This window comes from Corvus kubaryi, unplaced genomic scaffold, assembly GCF_017639235.1.
Source record: "Corvus kubaryi isolate FWS band 111438036 unplaced genomic scaffold, C.kubaryi_AGA036_p1.0 37398, whole genome shotgun sequence".
Taxonomy (NCBI): domain Eukaryota; kingdom Metazoa; phylum Chordata; class Aves; order Passeriformes; family Corvidae; genus Corvus; species Corvus kubaryi.
The window spans coordinates 56,990,903-57,012,727 of record NW_024581137.1 but is presented as its reverse complement, the minus strand read 5'-3'; the positions used below and the strand labels follow the sequence as shown (position 1 = coordinate 57,012,727).

The 21,825-nt window shown below is 49.3% G+C and overlaps 1 protein-coding gene across 1 annotated transcript in view; it reads left to right on the top strand.

The window, feature by feature from the left end:
* Window positions 1–21,825, top strand: part of WNT3A (Wnt family member 3A) — a 91,738-nt gene that overhangs the window by 49,523 nt on the left and 20,390 nt on the right. The window lies entirely within an intron of this gene.

Sequence of the window (21,825 nt, the reverse complement as noted above, 5' to 3'; positions counted from 1 at the left end):
TAAAGGAGTGGGGTTATCTCAGTTCCAGCTTGGAGCAGGAGGTTGGACTAGAGACCTCCCCGAATCCCTTTCAGCATGAATTATCCCATGATCCTACACCCCTGGGAAGGAACACAGAGGATTATTGTGTTGGCAGTGGTCAAGCTGGACCTGGCTCCTTTTCTGACCCCGTGCTGTGATTTCAGCTCTCTAGATGATAGCAGAGGGGAAATGATGGGCTGTTGGGGATGGTTCCTAGGGACTGGACTTATCAGATAACATCAGTTTTGATAGTGTTATGAAATACAATGAAGATCAAAGGCCTGGGGAAATCACCATCAATTAATGGTTCTGCTTTCCTTGGTTATGAACACAGCAAATAGGACAGCGTTCAAATCCAGGCAACTGTTTCTGAACCCCTTGATAGAAGTGGGAACTCTTAGAAATGTTAGAAATTTTATAAATGTGGGAACTCCTAGAAATGTTTTGCCCTAAGCTGTTGAATCCTGTGAGATTTAAGCCCTCAGCTAAACCTGAGTATCTGGTCTTTTCCCTTGTAAGTTGGTAGGAGCCTATTTTAGCCTGTGAGAACTCCTTTATCCTTCTTTGCCCTTGTTGTGTGTCTTTTAAAGTCCAGCCTGGTCCTGCTGGTCTCACTAAGTCTGGGATAAGATTTGCCTTTCCCTTTAGCACAAAGCTTCCTTCCTTCCTTCCTTCCTTCCTTCCTTCCTTCCTTCCTGCCTTCCTGCCTTCCTGCCTTCCTCCTTGCCTTCCTCCTTGCCTTCCTGCCTCCCTCCCTTCCCTCCCTTCAGTTGCAGGGAATCTGGTGTATAGAACTGATCTATACCCACTTCGGGGTGTGTTCTGCAGTGCTTCCCATCTGGGTTTTTTTCTTTTACTTTCTCCCCTGCTGCATACTCAGAAGAGATTTGGGCATTTTCTTCCACCAGAGCAGATTGCTCCAAGCCCCGTCCAACCTGGCCTTGAGGACTTCCAGGGATGGGGAGTCCATGACCTCTCCAGGCACCGTGCTCCCAGGCAGTCTGGGATGAGACACCCCACATCTCCTGTAGCAATAATCCTTGTGGATAAACTGCTCCTCACCTCCCTGCTGACCGAAGGAACCCCGATCCCACAATCTGCCAAACTCTCTTATCTCACAGCGGTGCTGCACGAGGGGTCTGTCCCTGCTCCAGACTGGAGGCTTTCGGTAGCCGGGCTCAGGGAGGGAGAGGAGACTGGGACGATTTCATAACTGAAGAATGTTGTTCCTTGAGGGAGAATCAAACCACCCTTCAGTTTTGCTTCACCTACAGCAGGAGGGGGGGAGAAAAAAAAACAGCTCAGTCGCATTCTTGTGCGGCAGATCCCCCAGGGTAGGAACATACTTGAGCTCCTACCCAGAAAGAGAGAAGGGGAAAAGGAGAGAGGGAAAGCAAGGAAGCAAAAATCTGTTTTGCAGCTTGGATTTTAAGTCACCCAGGATCTGAGTGCAGCTCTCATGTGAGTCAGTGGAGACCCCGTCCTCCCTCAGCACAAACCAGAGCAGCTCCTAAAGCATCTTCCCTTTGCCTCGCAGACTATCTGCACTCCTTTTGCTGAAAAGGACCGATTTTAATGTCTTCAGGAAATCCTTTCCAGGCCCAACTCTCACTGAGGCTGCCTCGCAGTCTGCACTGCCCTTGCTGCTGTGGTACCTCATTGCTCATTCAGGGCTAGGCTTGAGCTGTGATTCAGCAGTGCCAAACTGTCACCAGGCTCTGGTCCTGTTAAGAGCCATGTTCTGATATCTCATCTAAAACCAGACTCTTTTTCCCCATCAGCCTTCTTGTGGAAAAAGATCCCACGTGTTTCAGCTAAGACTGTATTTATGTGCGGTTTTTTTTAGCCAGGCTTAATCTCCAGAGGTCCCTTCCAACCCTAACGGTTCTGGGATTCCTAAAGAAACACACATCAGACAGGAATGGCATTGATGAGCTCAGCCACCAGGGAATGGCGATGTCCAGGGGATCCTGACCTGCTGCTATTGAAGGCCACACTTGACAGGCCTAACCCGAAATCCCTCTTGCTCTTTGTGTGTCACCCAGGGGAGAGGAAGAGCAGAAATCCCCCATCCCACCCTATTGGACTACTCAGGTTTGCAGGTCCTTGGTTGTGGAATAAACCTTCCCTATTCAACTTCGGGAGAGGTCTGAACTCCCCCTCCCTGGGAGTGTCCAAGGCCAGGCTGGATGGGCTTGGAGCAACCTGGGAAAGTGGAGTGTGTCCCTGCCCATGGCAGGAGGGTTGGAATGAGATGAGTTTTAAGGTCAAGGCTGTGGAACAGGGCTTTTCTCCTCCTCTGTGGTCTTGGGAGTGTATGGCCAGCTGTGCAGCTTCCTGGAGAAACTTTCAGACAGTGCCACTGCTGGATTTTCCTTAAAAATCCCTAGGAAATGGGAGTTTTGGTCAGTGTAGACTACTTGGAATGCAAAAAACAGGATTCCTGTATGGGCAAAAAAGTAAGCCTCATCTCTTTCTCTCTACCTAAACCTAATCTGTTTAGGATTAGAAAATCATTTCTAATATAAAGGCATTACAGCTCATTTCTAGTCTCAGAGAAATTCAAATCTCAACTGCTGGACAGTAGAAAGAACCTCTCACTTGAATTTTTCCAACAGCAATATCTAAAGGAAAAATATTGTTGTTTGTTTCTTCGCCTGTATTGTATAAAGTGGAGAAAAACATGGCCACGGCCACATGACCTGAAATGACCACCTGAGCCACAGCTCCTGCTCAGCCACTCACCTGAGAGGTCTGGCAGTTTTTAAGGCAGCTGTTGCATCTTTCAGTTTACCGAGGAGAAGGGAAGATTCCTGAGTTGCCTCTAAAGATACGCGGGATAAAACTTGGGAGGATGTAGGACAAGGACACCCCATCACTGAGAGCAGGAAGTGAACAGTGCAACCTGACGGGCATTTTCCATCTCCAGCTGAATTCCGTGCATTGGGAATTGTGCCTTTTGCATTAATTTCAGCTTTTGTGGGCTGAAGAGGCTGTTCATGCTTAAGTTGTGAGTTTAGAGTCTCTCAATGCCGCGTGAGCTCTTTTTGAAACTCCTCTGGGCAGAAATGTGAACCAATCTCAAGAGAAGGAATACAATAAAAGCTTATCATGGCCCTGTCTCTTTAAAGGACCTCAGCACATAATTAAGTCAAAATAAAAGTTTCCTCTCTCTCCTGCCCCCATTCAATAAAAGTAAATTACCTCCAACTATTTAAGCCCGCAGTTCGTTTAAATTTAAAAAGGGAGCCCTTGTCTATCTATTTCTTTCACTCATTCCTACCTCCTTCTGCTAAAGACTAGCCGGGGCCTTAAACCTGCCAGCTGGGCTGAGAAATGGTTAATAGTTATTGTGGAGGAGCAGCTTTTAATGAACTATTGAAGAATGATACATTGATGGAGTAATGGGAGTTTAAGTCTCTCTGTAATGAAACAGGTTCTCAGCGCCGACCCATTGTGGTGTAAATACGGCACGTCTCTCCCACTGTTTGGTCAGGACTAAATAGCAGAGGCCAGAGGGGGGTCAGCTTATGGGGTCTCCGCTTTAGTTAATCAATCTGATTGGATTAGGGTCACTGCGATCCCTAATAATGTCAAAGGTTACGCCAAACTGGATTAAATGCTTTGTTGGGGAGGGCTCCAGTTCTTTCAGCTTTGGCCGGCAGGGCTTGTTTATTAGACTTTAACACTCGTGTGCAGCCTTGGGAAGCCGCTCCGGCCCTTTTTGTGTCCGTCGGGCATGCGAGGGGGTTGGACCGAGCCGGGGCGGGCATGTCCCGTGGCTCTGCCGAGTGTCTGCACCCATCGGATGTGCCCTCCGAGGACATGCATCACATTCCCCAGCGGACAAATGAGAGCCTGGTGGGTGACGCAGGGCCTGGGAGGCATAAATTCATTCCGGAAATAATGGTTGGCCGCCGACCCCACTCCAAGGCAAATGTCGGGAGTCACAACAGCGGTGGAGTGACCCACTGCTCGTGTCCCTCGGGGTTAATCCCGTCTGTGTCCAGCAAAGCCATGTCCTTTCTGGTGCAGCTCCTGTTTGGGCAGCCACCAGGGTGAGCATGGAATGGAATAGGGAGTATTCAAGACCACTGGATTGCTTTGTTATTAAACTGGGAGGGTGTCTTGCCTTCCAGCACTTCCATCTCCAATCAAGGTGGGATGGGATGGGATCTCCCTGTCATCTTACCCAGACTGACCGCAAAGCTTAAAAGTTTCCTGTTACCTTCCCTCGCCATGTTCCTGCAGGTGACACTGCCTTACAGACATGGCAGAGTGTCCTTCAGGAGGGGACACCAAACAATCCCTTTGAAGGTCCCTCGGCAGGGGAGAGGGGCAGCACTAACTGTGTGTTACTGGCAGAGATCTGAGATCCCTGGATCTCCAGGGCCTCATTCCATGCCACAGCAGAGCACACAATGCATGTTCACGGCCTGACGGGACTGTCACATTATCCAAGCAGGCTTCTTGCATGATCCAGACTGGAGAATTTCCCTTTGAGACTTCTGGAACGAAACCAAAATCTGAATTTGACTACATCTCTTCCCGAAGGACATTTTGCCTTGACATACCACCAAAAGATAGACAGTCTCCTCTTTACAAATCTCCTCCACTGCTCTGGGGTTGACAACCAGCCCCTCTATTTTGTCTTCTAGCAATGACCATTTCCTTTGCTACTTAGACTTCCTAAAGAGTTAAAAATGGGGCCTGCAGAAGAGCCGTGGGTCAGCAAGACTTTGGGTCCTTTATGCCAGACAGCGAGACAGGACCAGGTAGTTCCAGTTGTTGCTGGGGTCCTTCAGGGCATGATTCATCTGATGTATTCCAGACAGTTAGGATTAAATTATTCACACCCTGACGTTTCTACATCTCTCCATCAATCACTGAGGGAATCCAGGGAGACCGGCTCTGGATGAGAAGACTCTTGCTCCCAGGGACTCCATGAAGGGCAGAGCAGGCATCTGTCTAGCTCCTGAGAGATGTGGGATTCAAATCACATCCAGTTCTTGTGGAATGCTGGGCGCTGTCACCTTTGTAGCCAGGCTGATTTTGGACTTGGCTTAGTTTTGAAGTGATGCTGTTTTGGACTCTGTACTTTTTGGGGATAAGCCCCATGTATTCTTTCCCTCCAGAAAGCCCAAAGCTGTGTTCAAGGGTTGACTCTTTACCACTGTGGATGAGAAAGCTCACCTTGTGTTTTCCCCCAGATTAGGCAAGAATGGAACCAGACTTTTAAATTCAGTTATAATCCCGCGGAGACACGAGTCTCCTCCATATTTTTTTCTTGCTGTGTCATAACAGCATCATGCCTCAGGCTCCCTGATAGGCCTGATCTCATCTCCCAAAGTTAGATGTCAAAGTCTGAGCGAGTCACCCCAGGCTCCCTTTGTAGGCAGTGGAGAGCAGTCGGCCTCTCCAGGGAGCAATTCATCTGACCTATCTCAGACACCTATCTCAGGATAACATGAATCATAGCAAGATGTTTATTTCTCTCCATTGACTATAGAGGGAGCCTAGGGCTACATCCTCAGACTTTCAGGGGTGCTTCTTGGAGGCCCAGTTTGGGGGCAAATAGTCCCCACCCCTGACATTCCTGCTGTTAGAAAGCAGCCCTGCCGTCCAGTCCCAGTTAGAGAAGCCATTTTAATGATGGAGCCACATGGCACTGGGAAGGACCTCCCAGACCACTGAATGCAGGCAGTCCCTTGCTATTGAAGGCACAACAACATCTCCTAATGGTTTAAAATGAGTATGTTTAGCAGATCTCATCCTATTTTCCTGATGGCATTCTGGCATCTCGGTTGTCTCCAAGCCAAACGTTTTACCCCCTCCTTTTCCCTGCTCTGGATCAGCCTTCTCCACTTCTGCAATAAAGTAAGGCATGAGCAGAAAGCCACAAGATACTGATCCATCCAGGAGGTTTGTTACATGTAGGAGGTACTCTCCGCTCTCTCATGAAACTCTTCCCAAGAGGATCTGATTTCCAACCACACCCTGTCTACCTCTCCGCTAATGGCAATTTGGGCAGCTGCCCTGGTATCAACAACGGAGATCTACAAACTCTACCCTGTAACTATGGGGAAGGAAACTGGAAGGATCAGGATTGAAAATGCGACTGTGCAAGCTCCTCTCAGCCGTCAGGATGCAGAAATCCTGCAGGCCAGAGGTTTGCCAGCGCTGCTGGGGGGAAGGCTGGCACATCCTGGCTCCAGACAGGAGCACCAGCTGGGTTTAGTGCCCGTGTAAACTGAACTTGGAGTGGGGATTGCTGCATGGGGTGAGGGGATGCTGCACTGCTGAGTCCATTCCAGCCCACAGGACAGCCCAGATTCCTGGCTGCAGCATTCCTGACCGGGGTTTTGGGTAGCTAGCTCAGTACAGGCAGCATGCTGGAGCTGCAGCACGTTGGACAAGCAGTTTGGGGAGGTCTGGATGAGCTGTAGCCGCATCTCTGGTTTACAGCCCACAGAGTCCTGGGTGATTTGCAGCTTCCCCTGAGCCTTGGCAAGAGCTGCAGGTTGCAAGGGCAGCAAAGAGAGATGCTGAGGAAAGGTGCCAAGGTGTTATCCCTCAGCTTTATCCCTCAGCTTTTGGGAGCAGGAGACCAGTGAGGTGGTGAGGAGCTCCTTCTCTTGCTGCTGGAGCCAGGTGGGGCCATCAGAGGGGTCACTTCATCCTCTTGTGGCTTCAGAGGTCCAAGGACAGGCCCTGGGCTGGGATGGCACCCAGGAGAGTGTGGTTAACATCACATCTGGCTGCATCTGCCTCTCCATCCCCTTGGGTCCATGGGCTCAACCATTTTCGGGGTTTCTTAGAGGCTCTGACCTCATCACTTCCCTACCTGCACAGCGATCCCGGGATAAAGATCCGGCTCCCGCACATCTGGAGAGGAGACAGCCCGTGCAAGCAGCTGTAAACAGCCAACACCCAGGCGCAGGCTGCGAACCCTGAGAGGAGTGATGGGCAAAAGGAAATGGCAGCGACTCCAGGAGCCGATCCCGTTTGCTTTCTGCGCTCCCTCCGCCTCCCACTGCACCAACCCTCATCTGTCAACCCTGACATGCGGGGCGGGGGGGGGGGGCGCGTTGCCGGGTTTTTTTTTTTTTTGTTTTGGTTTTTTTTTTTTTTTTTTTTCCCTGGCGACTTGAACATTAGACGGGGGATCAGGGAGGGGAGAAGGAACAAGACAGCCCGTGGCTACAAAACCGGTGGCGTCTCTCCCGGCGGCGGGAGGCACTGGAAACTTCTGCCTCGGGCTGCGCTCACAATGCGCCGGGCTGGCAGGGAGCAGGCTGCGCGGAGTTATGGATTTATTTCCTTCCCCCCGCTCCCCTCCCCTCCTTCCCCTCTCCCTGCTGGGCACACTGCATTCCCCCAACTGGGCTCAGGTTGGTTGCAACAAGGAGCTCCCTCTGCCGCATCCCGAGAGTGCCAAGTCCAAGCGTGGGAGCTAGTCCTAGACAAAAGGGAACAGTAGAGGGAGCTGATTAGCATCCCTTTGTCCCGGGAGAATCCCAACCCCAAATGGGCCCTTGGCTCGCCACGGGAGGCACAAACACACACACACACACACGCATGGACGGGAGCCAAGCAGGGAAGCAGGGACAGCGGAGGCTTGGTCGCCTTCATCCGGGTGCTGGGGGGAAGGGGGACACCGTGGGGGCTGCTTTGGGTTGGCTCCGGCACCGGGGAGCGCCGTCCCCAGGGTGGGTTTTGCTGGTCGAGGAGATGAACGTGTATTCCTATGTCCCAAAGAGCCAAAAGGAGCGAAGTCTCCTGACAGAGAGGGATCCGAGCCCGTGAATGTGGCTTTTCTTCCCCGGGAGATGCGTTAGGAGCTGGCAGTGCTGAATAGAGGCGGGGATTTTAAGGCCAGAAGGGGCTGTGGGATCATCTGGTTGGACTCCTGTGAAACTAGCAGAGATTTTCCTCCTCTCTGTCCTTGAGCAGATGAGACGGGGCAGCCAAAGGAAAACCAGGGTGCATGAAGATGCCCTGCGTGGGCTTTTTTCTGCAGTGGGCTTGCACGGCAGGGGAGTGAGGGTGTCTCCTGCAGAGCACCATGGCATTTTCCAGCAGGATATTGCTCAGCACATTCCCTGCTGAGCTCTGAGGCTGGAGGAATGGTGTGCCTGGATGGATCAGCCTCTCTCATTCCTTGTTTCCTCAGCCCCGTGTTTCTGGGAGCATCTCCTTCAAAGTGAGGGCTTGTCCATCCAAGAAGATGCACGGGGTTAAGAGAGAGGCAGGGATCAGCCCCCAGGAGAGGGAATGGCTCAGAAGGGTCGGTGTGACTCTGGACTTCTGCTGTGCATGTGACTGATGGGCTCCTAGGAATGACTGAGGCACAGCTGACTCTGAGCAGTGAGGACAAAGCAGAGGAAAGCAGGTTTTGGGGGGCTCCAAAATCTTGGGAGATGCAAAGGGGTCAGAGAGCTCCACCCCACAGCAGACCAGTGTAAGGTGGGCCCATAAAAGAGGGTGGTGGATATGTCACAGTCTGGATATGGGAAGGAAACTGTTGTGGGTTGGGCAGGCTTTTTAAGGAGGTGGAAGGTGGCATGCTGAACCTCAGGGAAGCTCTGGAGCTTTGGCTGGAGGTGACCCTAAAATCTGATGGCAAAACCATCTACAGAATATGAATTCTATACATTTTAGGAAGTTCTTTACTCAGAGCGTGGTGAGGCCCTGGCAGAGATTTCCCATGGAAGCTGTGGCTGCCCCTGGATCCCTGGAAATGTCCAAGGCCAGGTTGGACATTGGGGCTTGGAGCACCTGGGGATAGTGGAAAGTGCCCCTGCCCATGGCAGGGGGTGGAACTGGATGGTCTCTAAGGTCCCTTCCAACCCAAACCTTTGTATGCTTCTGTGAAACACAAAGAGAGATCCAGAAAGCCACCAGATCCTGGGAAATGCAGAGCTGTCCTCGAGCCCTGGGAACAGGTCCTGACTGGAGAAACAGAGAGTGTCTTTCACTTTTTATTCCATCTTGACTCATGTCACCCTTCCCAGAGAAGAAAAGCAGTTTTCAAAGCACTCATGACCCAGCCTGGGCCAGTGACGGGGAGCAAGGCAGAGAAGAGAGTTTCTGGTTCTGGTTTTGCATCTGGCACAGCAGATCCTCCTTCCTCTGCCTCTCCATTCCCCATGGAGCCACCACAGAACCGCCTGGATATTTCAAAGTAGGTCACAGGCAGGGCCCTGCAGCTCTTGCAACACAATTCAGGTACTTTCATTGGCCTCCTCATGAGTGTTTCTCTCCAGTTTGATCGACAGAGCTCCACGGAACGCTTCCCGGTAGGCTGCACTTTGCTGACTCAGCATCTGGCACAATTTCCTCTCCATTATTTCCAGGTGCTAAATCACATCAAATGATAGCTAATAACTATGGTTTATCCTTTCCTAATCACGCTGCTTTCCCAGGGAAGCTGTTGCCACAGGGATGTTGTGGGAGTGTGGATGGGTGGGGAGGGCACCGGGAGATGTTTCTGCTCACCCCGAGCCATGAAAAAGTGGGAGACCCCTTAGGCTAAGCACACAAGAGTCTAGCCTAGGAGATACTATATCGTGTCAAAAATGTGTTTATTTATTCTTCTGAGCCAGTTTTCCATCAGAAAAGGAAGCTGCACCACACTGGAGATGTTTTGCAGGTTCCCCTTAATTTCCAGGAAAAAAAAAAAGCCCAACTTTGGTTTTCCTGAGGGTTTTTTTTTTTTTTTTTTTGCACATTTCAGGTAGTTTCATTTGAGTGTTCGAAAATGAGGCATTCTATTTCTTTTTTAATTTAAATGCAACCTTATGCTAAAATAGAAAATCATTAAACCATAGAATATTGAAGTGGTTTTTATATTATTGAGGCTGAATGACTTTATCTTCTCAGTCAAAGAAAATCTGGCATTAACAAGATAAAACACTTCATTGGCCCAAAAGTTCAGACTCTTACATGGTCCATCTGGTTTTCCACTCTTGAAAATGAAGCAAAACAGAATTTCCTAGAATATGTTAACTTTTTTTTTGGCCCTCGTTACTAACCTTAGCCATGGTATGAGCTCCAAACTCCTTCATTCTGCCTGAATCCAGAATTAAAAATGAGCACTGGTCACCTAAAAAACCCCTCTAAATTCATAAAGCAGCCTCACAGCTCTACAAAACGAGAGCTGTAAGAGATAAGACCCAAATCTGTGGTTTATTCTCAAGTAACAACTGCTGAGTCCTGACATGAAGATGCTCCCACGGGAAATTTCATAGATTCTTCTTAGAGAAGAAATAAAAAGTAAAAAATTATTTTAGTGCAGTTTGGTTTGGTGGAGAAAGGAGTTTCTGTTCCTACAACATCTCCAGTCTGCTTTTCCAATTGGATTTCAGATACAGATTCCTTGAGAGGAGAGTTTGAAGATGTAAATGAGTCCTGAGAGGGAGCTCTGTGGAGCCCAGTTTTTATGGGAAATGTTCAGTGGTACTCTGGTGAGATTTATATTCAAGTTGTAATCTGTGTCCAGCACCTAAAATTAAGAATATTCTGCATTTTGCTTCCCTGAGCACGGGGTCTTCTCCTTCAAAGTCCATCACTTGCACCTGAACACTTCAGAGATGACTTAGCGGCTCTGAAGGCAAATACTAACTTCTGTAGAGTTCTGTTTATGGCTTTATTAATTACAACTCTGGCCCAAACACACCCTGATATCATTGATTTCTGTGGATCTGGAAAGATTGAAGAGGATACAAATCTTTCATCATCAAATTCTCTATCTCATTCTTTTTCCATTGAGAAGGACAATGGATTTTGTCTGCTGGTGTTGGTTCTCAAGAGCATAGAATTTCTGAACTTCCCAGCCCGCAGAAAATCACCATCTCAGTTCTCAGTTCCGTGTTTCCAGGGTTTTTCCCAAGGGTTCAGTAACTAAATCAAGTAATCAAAAATCAAGATGTGAGAAAAATCATGTCATAGAATCATAGTATGGTTTGGGTTGGAAGGGGCCTTAAAGATCGTCTATTTCCAGCCAGAACAACAAATTTAAAGTTAAAAACTCTCCCTAAAATCTCCTCACTTGAAACAAAGCCAGCCACCGACGTTCAGAACAGTGCTGCCCCATCAGCCATCGACACTTTTGTTCATTTATAGGATGGTTTGTGTTGGAAGGTCTAAAGGTCACCTAGTCCAACCCCTGCCATGAGCAGGGACACCTTGAACTGGGTCAGGTTGCTCAGATCCCCATCCCACCTCACCTTGGATGTTTCCAGTACATGTTAAAGCTACTGTGACATCCCTGAAATCCTCAGATCAATATCACCTAAAGCCAGTGATTTTTTTTTTAAACAGAGAAGCGCAAAAGCTGTTCGTTTTGTCGGTTGTTTTTTTTTAGGTATTCCAAATATATTCCCATATTTAACCTGTTTTTTCACATAGCTGCTTTAGAAGCAGATTATACTTTGCTCTAACAGCCACCAGTACAGCACGAACCTCTTACAGGGGTGCTGGCTACAAAATATTAGTTATTCAAAGTCTGGAGAGGTGCAGTTTAGAAACATATGGATCAGCGTTCCAGCTGGAAAAGAGCCTGTAATCACTGGCGTTGCAACTCGGTGAGGTCACTGCGTCAAGCACCCCGGACAATTCACTGCATGTATTTACCCATTTTATGGGGTTGACCACTAATGGGGTTGGCTAAAAGCTGGAAGTATATTGGGCTTTTCTTGGTAGGGATGGGTCTTCTGATATTTAAGAGGCTTGGAGCTCACTGCTGGTTTGTAAACGCAGGGCTGCACCTTCTTTTGTGAGGTTTGTGACTTGTGGTGTTTTAGGCTTTTATTTGGTTCTGACAATGCTGCCAGAATTAGGAGGGTGTTCTTAGCTCGGACTGGGCGAGTGGGGAAGTTAGACTGGCTTAAAATGACGGAGGAGCTAAACTTGGTCCTGATTGGGATCAGAGAGCTGGGGATGAACCTCAGTGTGAGATGGTGGATCCTCTTCCCGCCATCACCACAGGCGATGCACATCAGCAAGTCCAGGGTGGTGGTGTACCAGGACTCCCTCAGAGGGTGGTGGTGGCTCCTCTGGAGCTGATCTGAGCAGGAAAACCACATCCTAGAGTGACACAGCCCACTGGTGCTGGGCTTCAACCCCCGCTGGGCACGGCCCTGCTGCTTGCAGGCCACAGCCAGGCCAGAAACCACAAGCAAAATACTGGAGAGCCACAAGTGATCCAGGAGCTGCTGGGGAGTCATTCCAGCCCTCACAGCTTGAACTTCAGCTTCTCACCCAAGATAATATCCAAACCTCCCCTGAACTTCACCTGAGCAAGGGCACAAACTGCCCTGCCATAAAAACTGATTTAACCCAACTGGGATTAACCAGCCTGGGTGAAAGATTTGCCTTCCTTGTGTAGAAGTCATCACCTGGGAGCTCTTCATCTTTGTGCTTGACCTTTGAGCAGCTCTGTGAGACTGTGGGGATCTGCAGATCGTGGGAATTTTGCTTCTTGGGTTAAAAAATGTATTTACTCAAGAGGACTCTGAGCCTCACAGGCTGCATGTTGCACTCAGCATTAAAATAAGGGCAAACACAGGCCCTGGAATTCAAGGAATCCCTACAGTTCCTCACCAAAATCTCTCTTTGCTTTGCTCAGCTGAGCTCTCGGTTCCTGAACCCTCTCTAGGCTTCCACCAATCCCCAAAATTAGCACCAAGGTTGGTGGTGATGCCCGAAGCACCGCTGCTTATCCACAGTAGAACAAACGTGGAGATTGCAAGGAAAACATCCCAAAATTCCCACCGTAGCCGAGAAACATAGCACAAGAAATTGTGCCTCTTCAAGGAAGTCAAGAGGATGGTGGGACCTAGGATTTCTGGGCAGGAGATAACACTTCTTATCAGCACTGGCATTGCTCCACTGCAGGACATGATGGGGCAGTGTGTGGGTGATCCAACTTCTGCCTGGCTGCCTCCCACACCAGGAGGTCCAGCAGAGCCATGGCTGAGCTGCTGAGGAGTAATCCTCAGCTCCAGAGCAGCAGTGTGGTCTCCAGGAATAAGCCAGGAACCAACGCTGATTTCCTACAGCCCAGTGTCAGCTTTCCACCCTCCCCAGCTTAGATCCATTGTCAGCACAGCCAAAGGCCCCACATCCCATTGCCAGTTGCTTAATCCATTCCTTCCCGCTCCACTGCCAGTACAATAATACCCCACTGAGGGGATCCACCTCCCAGGAAATCCTCCTTTAACACCCTCCAAAGGAGCAGCCAGATTTATCTCTGCTGTTGTTCTGGAAAGCTAAATGAGGACTCATCTGTTCTAATCCCCTCTTAAGATTTCCAGTTGAGGCCTGTGCTCCCATATTAGCATTTCTGACAGCTCCTATGTGTGCCCTGCAAGGCTCCATGGGGGAAAACCACGTACCAGCAACTGCTTCAGGTACCCCACTATCTCTCTCTCAGGTGGAGGAGCCTTTGCAATGACCCCATAAAAATTCCTGAAATGAAGACTTGGGTTAAATGGGCCTGGAGATCTTCCTCAGAATGAATCTCATGACTCGTCCTTTGCTGGAGAGTTTGGGGACTGCTCCTTTCATGTGACACTGGGTGTTTTCCTTGGCCTTGTTTTTGGCATAGCAGATTTTGAGATTTCCCAGAATCAGAATCCTGGAATGGTTTGGGTTGGAAAGGACATCCTAGATCAGTCACTTCCACCCCCTGTCCTGGGCAACGACACCTTCCACTATCCCAGGCTGCTCCAAGCTCTGTCCAACCTGGCCTCGGACACTTCCAGGGATTCAGGGCCCTCCCCAGATTCTCTGGGCACCCTGTGCCAGGGCCTCACCATGCTCTGGGTAAAGAACTTCTTCCTGACATCTGCAGAACTCATATTCTATTGGTGGCTGTGCCATCTGGTTCTAGGGTCACCTACAGGGGATAGGACATTCACAGGATAAACTTTAAGGCTTTAAGCTGAAGGGGAAGAGGGTTAGATGGGATATTGGGGAAGAATTCTTCCCCGTGAGGGTGATGAAGCCCTGGCACAGGGTGCCCAGAGAAGCTGTGGCTGCCCCTGGATCCCTGGAAGTGTCCAAGGCTGGGCTGGATGGGGCTTGGAGCAGCCTGGGATGGTGGGAGGTGTCCCTGCCCATGGCAGGGGGGTGGAACTGGATGATGTCCCAGTTCCTTTCCAGCCCAAACCGTTGCATCATTCTGGGATTCCATGAAATATCAATATATCCACTGAGCTCCTGGACGATACTGTGTGCTAAGGAGACTTGTTGGGCATGTGATTTACAAGCTCCAGAGTTTTTAATCCTCCCAGCTAACCTGGGAGAAGCATCTGTTTGTCGGGATGCATTTTCCAGCCTGGAACCATCAGCAACTTTGTTGTGCCAGGACAAATCCCAATTTCAGTCCTGCAAGCCTTTTTCTGGCAAGTCTGGAGCTGCACGGAAGACGTGAGCCATTTGCATGATTAAAGGTTGCAGGACCAAACTGATTAGAAAGATTCAGCAGGTTCTCCAATCCCTGCATGAGCACAGATCCACTTGGGAAGGAGCTCTGGGCACGGAATTGGCTTCTCCTCAGAGTAACTTCCACTGGTTTCCACCGAGAGCTGGAAGTTCTCAGCTTCTCTCAGGATTGATCTCTGCACCTGCAGAGTGAATTCCTCTAAATATTGTTGTGGTTTTAGTGGCTTTTCCTTTATAATATCAAAACCTGATGCTTTGATTAGTGATGGGGAGGTGGGTGGGAGGGGGTGAATCTGACAGTGTTTTCTGGCATTTAGTCCCTAATTGAAATTCTCCCTTGGGGTATTTATAAAAAAAAAAATTAAATTGGCCCAGATATTTTTTTATGAATAAGGCTTTAATTAACTTTTTACATATTAAATGTACATCAATGGAAATAGTTAGACAAATAGCAGGGGTGTTAGTCATGCAGAAGCGAAGGGATGATTCAGTCAGGGACTGCGTGTGTTACAGCAGCCTCTCCCCTCCGAGGGCACATGTGAGAGATGCTGAGAGGGAAGGGAAATTAGCATGAGAGATGGAAGCGAGCGTGGAGAGGGAACATATTAAAAAAGGCCAGGAGAAAGGCAAGGTTCCCAGTGGAATTCCAAATTAAGGATTCCCTTGCTTACGCAGGAATCACTCACGGAGTCCAGGGACCTTGAGCTCTGTTCCCAGCTCTGCCTCCGATCTGTTACGCAACTCCACAGCTCCGTTCTCCCCTTCCTTTCACTCCCACCGCTTCCCTTGGCTGGGCCAGGTTAATTTGACAAGTTCTCCTCCACGTCCACTCCGATTGCAGCTGGGGGACCCGGGCAGAGTTCGGGAAGAGCAGAGTAACGGTGAGGGTAGCGAAGCGTGAGCAGAGATCGCCCGGGGACGGGGTGGGAGCTCCGACCTGGGAGGTTTTGGAGAACAGGTTAGACAAACATCTGTCAGGGATAGTTCAGGCAGAGTGGATCCTGCCTTTGGGCAGGAGGGTGCGAGGTCCAAGTCTGATAGCTGGGATTTTAAGTGCTCCTGGAAGCACTGCCAGAGTATCCAGATATTCGTGCAAAATCCAAAGTGAATGGTATCATTAACAAAGTGAGTTTTTTGTAGGGAAAAATGGAGCATTTTAATACCAAGATGCATCCCTAATTACACTGGCTTAACTTCTCTGCCGCTTCCACTGAATCAGATAAAAGTTATTCCGATTTACACCAGGCCAAGAGGAGAATCAGGCCATGTGTTTTTCTGCTGGTGGCCAAAATATATATTTTTACTTGACTCGATTTATTCAGTAACTGATTTGCATAGACATTTCCGAAGGCTGCTCGGTTGCTCTTTTTTGTTTTTTTTCAGTTTTTTTTGCACTTCACATGTCATCTATCCCCCACTCATTACACAGGGCAGCAGCAGTGTTGCCACCGAGGGAGCTCCCATTTAACAGCAAGAGAGGAATCTTCAGCAGTTCCCATCCCAAGGGACCGCAGGATGCGGAGCTTTGATTTTCTTGCTCTGAGACAGGCAGGGATGAAAGCGATGTGGACTGTCAGTAAACCCTTAAGGTGCTGGGTTCCTCCAGCAGTTTGGCAAGTGCCTTTCCCTCCCACAAAAGTCACCAAAATCAGTGTGGGCAGAACAGGTCATCACCTCTCCTCCCCTCCAAGTTAATATTCTGAATTAGGGAGCTGTGAGTTGTTCCCACCAACTCCGGAGAGCACACACCCAGAGCCGATGCTCTTCAAGAACCTGTAACAGAACATCAGATGCCAAATCAGGAATAACATCATGTCCAGTCCTCAAATATGAAGGCAGGGCTGATATAGGAGCAGACAGGCATTTGGTGAATTGACAGCAGCAAGAATGAGAAGCCAAAGCTGGAATTGCGAGTTTTGTTGCAATCAGGTTGGCAAAGCTGTGGAAAATCCTCACGATGTGGAAGAAAAGAAGAAAATACACTGTGATGACACATAGCCTGAGGAAGGGAAGGCTTCATCAAAGGGTCTGTTATCATTTGGCTTAAAATGGGTGAACCCAGAGACAGAGATGGAAGCTGGATCGAAACCCAGAGCACCTCCCTGCTCTTCCCACTCGCTCACAGCCCCAGTCCTCACTCAGAGCTTATTCCCATTCAGGGTCCCCATCGCTTTCCTTGCCTAGGAGGGCAAAACCCATGTGCAGTTCAGGCTGGAAGAGATGATTTCCAGAGGAGAGAGGATTTCTGGACACTTCCAGCTCTGCTGGCCACGAGGGCTGACCAGTGTGTGGCACAGGGCATCTCTCTGATTAGAGCTGGGCATTATTTGAGCTTAAGAAACCTGGGCAAAACAAGGGACACATCAGATGAATGAAGCTGGCTTGTCTTGTGAATGATGACTGGTTGAGAAAAGTATCTGGAGGTGTTTGGTGTCCTCTGCTTCTACAGCAGGTTATTTGATTTTTGGGGCTGTTTTAAGGTCAAGTAGCCCTCTCTCATGGGTGAGGGCAAGGTCAGAGCTTCACTGTTTTAAACCACAAGCAGATACAAGTTCTGGCTATTTTGGTGCTGATGTCATCATTAGTATCTAACCCCTGTCTGTGATTTGACAGTGAAACCAATGGAAAACTTCCAAAAACCGAATTTCTGTGGTCTTATATACACCAAGAACACAAGTCCTTGTCTTCTTCAGGGTGTGACAGATTCCCAGGAGGTCCCCTAGCCATGTATTCACTTTCCATGCTGTTGCTGAGCTTCCCAAACCCAACCAGTGGCATTTTCATCCCAACAGGATGACAGGCTGACTCCTTGTGGGGGGCTGAAATTAAATGTTATTAGGACGTGATGCAGCAGAGGGTGAGGTGGTCAGGATGATTCCCTTCAGTTTTTAAGCACTAGGACTCATTTCTCCATACCTGGGACCAGCACCAGGCTGATCACCAGCTCGTAGACTTTTCTCAAGATTTAAGAGAACGTCTCAAAACACAGCTGTTGGTCGTGGTGCAAGACCAAGTAGTGGTGGAACAAGGGGATGGTTTTAAAGTGAAGAGGGAAGGGTGAGATGGGATTTTGGGAAGGAATCCCTTCCCTGTGAGGGTGGTGAGGCCCTGGCACAGGGTGTCCAGAGAAGCTGTGGCTGCCCCAGGATCCCTGGAAGTGCCCAGGGCCAGCTTGGATGGGGCTTGGAGCAGCCTGGGATTGTGGAAGGTGTCCCTGCCCATGGCAGAGGGGTTGAAACCAGATCTTTGAGGTCCCTTCCAACCCAAACCACTCCGTGATTCTCTGTTTCTATGATAAATGTTCCTGCCAAGGACCACAAAATTCTATGCACAAGAAAGTTCTGAGTCTTTATCCACCTGGCCAGCAGATGTGTTCATGGAAGGTGGAGCTGTTTCCTTCTGGAAAGGGTACTGTAGATCAGTTTTTGAGGTTCCTGTTTTGGCTGGGATTTGTTGGTTTTCCCGTCTTTAGGAGCTGAGCTCCTTCAGCAGTGTCCTCACATGCCATCCCCCAGAGATGGACGCGTTCACAGCTGGAGACAACCTCAGACACGTGTTCAATATAGTGGGCTCCCTTCTCTGCTTGAAATTTATCCAAGAGCTCCGGCTATAATCAGAATATCTCTCATCCACAGCTTATCTGCTGACTTAAAATTGCTTGTAAAGCATCCAGCCTGTGTCTGGGGCTTTGCAATTTCCGTATTCCTCGGTGTCTTAAATAGGTCTGAAATTCCCTAGCATTGCCCTCAAGTGTTTGGGATTAGAAAGTGGGAAGATAATGATGGCTCTCCATCTCACAGGTGGGCAGCTGGGGCAGAGGCAGGGCAGAGGAGCTGTTTGAAAGTCATGTTTTGTAGCACTGAGCCCTTTCTTCTCCCTTAGGAACCACAGATCCAGCCTCCAAACCATGCTTCCTCTCACAAGCTATTTATAAAAAGTGGCTTTTATGCTGTGGGAGCTACATCAAATTTTTCTGCTTCCCCAACTGGGTGAAACTGAAACCCACAGAAAAAAACAAAACCAGATTGCCCAAGCCTGCTGCAGGGAGGTGAGCAGCTCCTCCAGCACTCAGACCCCCTCCCTTCTCCAAGTGGAGCCTGTAAAGCAAAAACTTCTGCAAGCCGAAAAATTGGTTAATTGCCTCAAATTGATTCCATGGTTTTATTAAGATATTTTCCCAGCTCTATTATGGTTAATTATTTGTATTACAGTAGACTCTGAGGCCCCAAGCAGAGATCAGGGCCCCATTGTGCTAAATAGTGTACAAGCACTTAATAACAGAATCATTCCTTGCCCCAGATAGCTTGCAATTATGTGGGGAGCTGCAGTGGAAACACACCACAGCTCCTGTGAACACCTTTTAGGAGAGGTTAACGTGGATTTTGGAAGCCAAGAGGGTCCCTCACGAGAGCCCCACTCTTCCTGCTGAGCTCCAGCAGGAAAAACTCGAAGGAGAATCTGGATGTACAACCAGGAGATCAATGCCCCACCTGGCTCAAGGCTTCGTGAGGGGAATAAAGAGAAAGAAGAGTGAGGAAAACTGAGCAGGTTCCTGTGCTGCTTTCCCCTTCTTCACCTTTGGTTTGAGCTCGGAGACCAGGCTGAGGGAGCTCGTTATCCTGGGGATTTCCAGCCTCGTCTTGCAGAGGCAGAGCTTTCCTCTGCTTAGGTGCGTGCTAAGATGAGCACAAGCCTTGCAGGGACCCCGCTTCCTCCCATCCTGAGTGAGGAAGTGGAGCAAAAATGCAGAAGGGGAACCCTGTGCTTCTCCTTCTCCCTCCTCCCAGCCCACTCCGCTGCCAAGTCTCTGTGGCTGCGTCTCACCCGTGCGTGGGAGATCTCGATTATCGAGGGGTCAGCACTGGGGGATCTTTTCTACACCTTCAAGCGAGCGGGGAGAGTTCTGAGACCTCGAAGCCTTGCTGGAGGTGATGTTTGGGGCTGGGAGTGTGACAGGTTGGGGGTGCATGAGCAGCTGCTGATTCAAGCCAAGGGTGTTGCTTGTACCCCAGGTGCTGCTGAGCTCTGGGTGACCCTCAGGGACTGCACATCTCTGCATTGCCCACCTCTCCCTGGGGCTGAGAGGACGTGAAGGGCAGCAAACTGTAGCTCAAAACCAGGGAAAAAATCCAATTGTTTCCAAGCACTAAGCTCAGGCCTCAAGCGGAGCAGGAACCTCTGGAGATAACGCGGTGTCTGTGTGTGCATGTGTGTGTGTGTGTGTGTAAAACAGCCTCGCCGAATCCCACAGCTTTAGCAGGGCTTTGAAAAAGATCTGGGTGGTGATTCAAAATCCAGGTTATGACCTGTGACCTTTGGATGAGAAATTGTTGCCATTTAGGATGTGTTAGGAGGTCCATCCTTTTCATCAAATGCGTGTTTCTTCTTGCTGCGGGAGGCAATCACACCGGTATATCATTAACTCGCAGAAAAGGAGGCTGTAAAAGAAGTTGATGGGGGACCTTAGCCCACACCCTGCTGGGGTCTGCTCGGAGCACAATATCCCAGCGACCATGAGATTAAGCTAAAGAGAAAAGTGAAAATGCTTTTCACGATTCACACGCCCTTTAGATTGTTTTATTAAACCATTTGAATAGGGATTTCCCTTTCGGCCGACAACGGGGCCCGGCCAATGCATAGTTCTAGGTTGCTATGACTTAGTTGGTGCTGGCTAATCACAAGTGAGGGCAAATTTCATATAAAATATCTCGGGCCATTGTCAACCTAATGCGGCGTGACAGTGCCAGCACAAAGGGGGATTCATTCACCCCAGCAGGTAATAAGGACGATTTGCCATACCAACCAGGCAGTCTCGAGGGGGGCTGTCAAATACGATCAGAGCAGCGAAATGGAGCCTCACATTCCATTCTCAGGTGGGCGAAGGCGATCCTTTTGTTCGACCATGTTGCTCCTGATAACAGAATACAATTATATTCTCCTTTTTATTTTTTTGCTTCCCGGTATCCTACTGACCATTGGGGCTGTTTTGCATCGCAGTCTTTGGGGCTTGCCTTCTTTCCCTTGCCTTTTTTTTTTTTTTTTTTTTTTTTTCCCCGAGGCCAGGAGGGACCCCAATGATCCTTTAACCTGGAAGGCGCCCCGGAGAATTTCCCCCCAGTCCTTCCCCGCTCCTTTTCCGCCTTCCCCTTTCATTAAGGACTCTGTCCTGCCACAATGAGCGCCCTGTATCCCTGCTAATCACCCCCGATTGGCACACAGCTTCCTTTTGTCCACAGCCTCCCAGGGACATGGGCTGTTGGGGAGACGAGGGGTCGGGGTAATTCGGGGCGGATCGAGAGGACCGTGCTGCTCCAGGACGATGGAATATTCAGGAGAAGGCGTTTATGGGATGGCGGGAGGGGGGGATCAGACGCCACCCGAGTGTTTCACACATGACCAAGCCAACAGAAAGACAGATAAAACATTAAGCAGGGTAGGTAGGGAGACATACATGGTAATGATTAGATCAGCAGAGAGATAGGGCGATAGAGAGAGAGATAAGGGGGTTTTTGCTTTGCAGGTATCAGACTCGGGTTACTGATACCAGACCGTCCTGCTGATTTGCCTATCTTGGGGGTCTGGTTACGTGCGAGATCACCTGGGGTTGTTTTGACAGTCGCTAATTAACGAGAGCATTCCAGCCTTCAGCCCAGCCTCGGCTCAGGCTCACACGGGGGCTCGGGGGGCCGCAGGGAGCACCGGCCCTGCTCCCAGGGCACGAGGCTTGCTCTGGCGTCCGGCAATCTGGCTCTACCTGTTTCAGGTAGAGCCTGAAAGGTTTGGCAGTGCACGGAAGGCTTGGAAGTTGGAGCACCACACTGGAGGTTGCAGCTCTGTTGTGCTCCAGTGCAACGACAACCATGAGCAACCAACAGAGAGAAAGTGAAAAGGCAAAAAAAAAAAAAAAAAAAAAGGAATAAGAAAAAGCTCATCATTCAGATGTTTTAGGGAAACTTGGCCTTCAGGATTTTACAAGCTGTGCTAAGCCAACCTCCTTCAATCCAGCATTCTCTCTTATCTGTATCGCCTTCATGTTCCCTGGCAGGAATTGCCCATTTAATAATTTCCCTCCAATGAGCTGAATCACAGCTAATCTGATCAAATGTCTTCTGAGGGCCTTTCATCTTCCCAGGGATGTGTTGACACTAGCACAGCTGGTTCAGAGGAAACAAGAACTCAATCAGAACTCCGTTCAAAACACGGATGGGACCCAAACCTAACCTTTCCTTTAAGATATGCAAAAGTGTGGTTAACTTCTTGTTATTATGCATTTGCATAAACCTTTGCATTTAGGGGCCTGATTTTTAAGTGGTTAAAAAAGCCAAGCAAAGCCCGGAGCTGGATTTTGATGAGAAA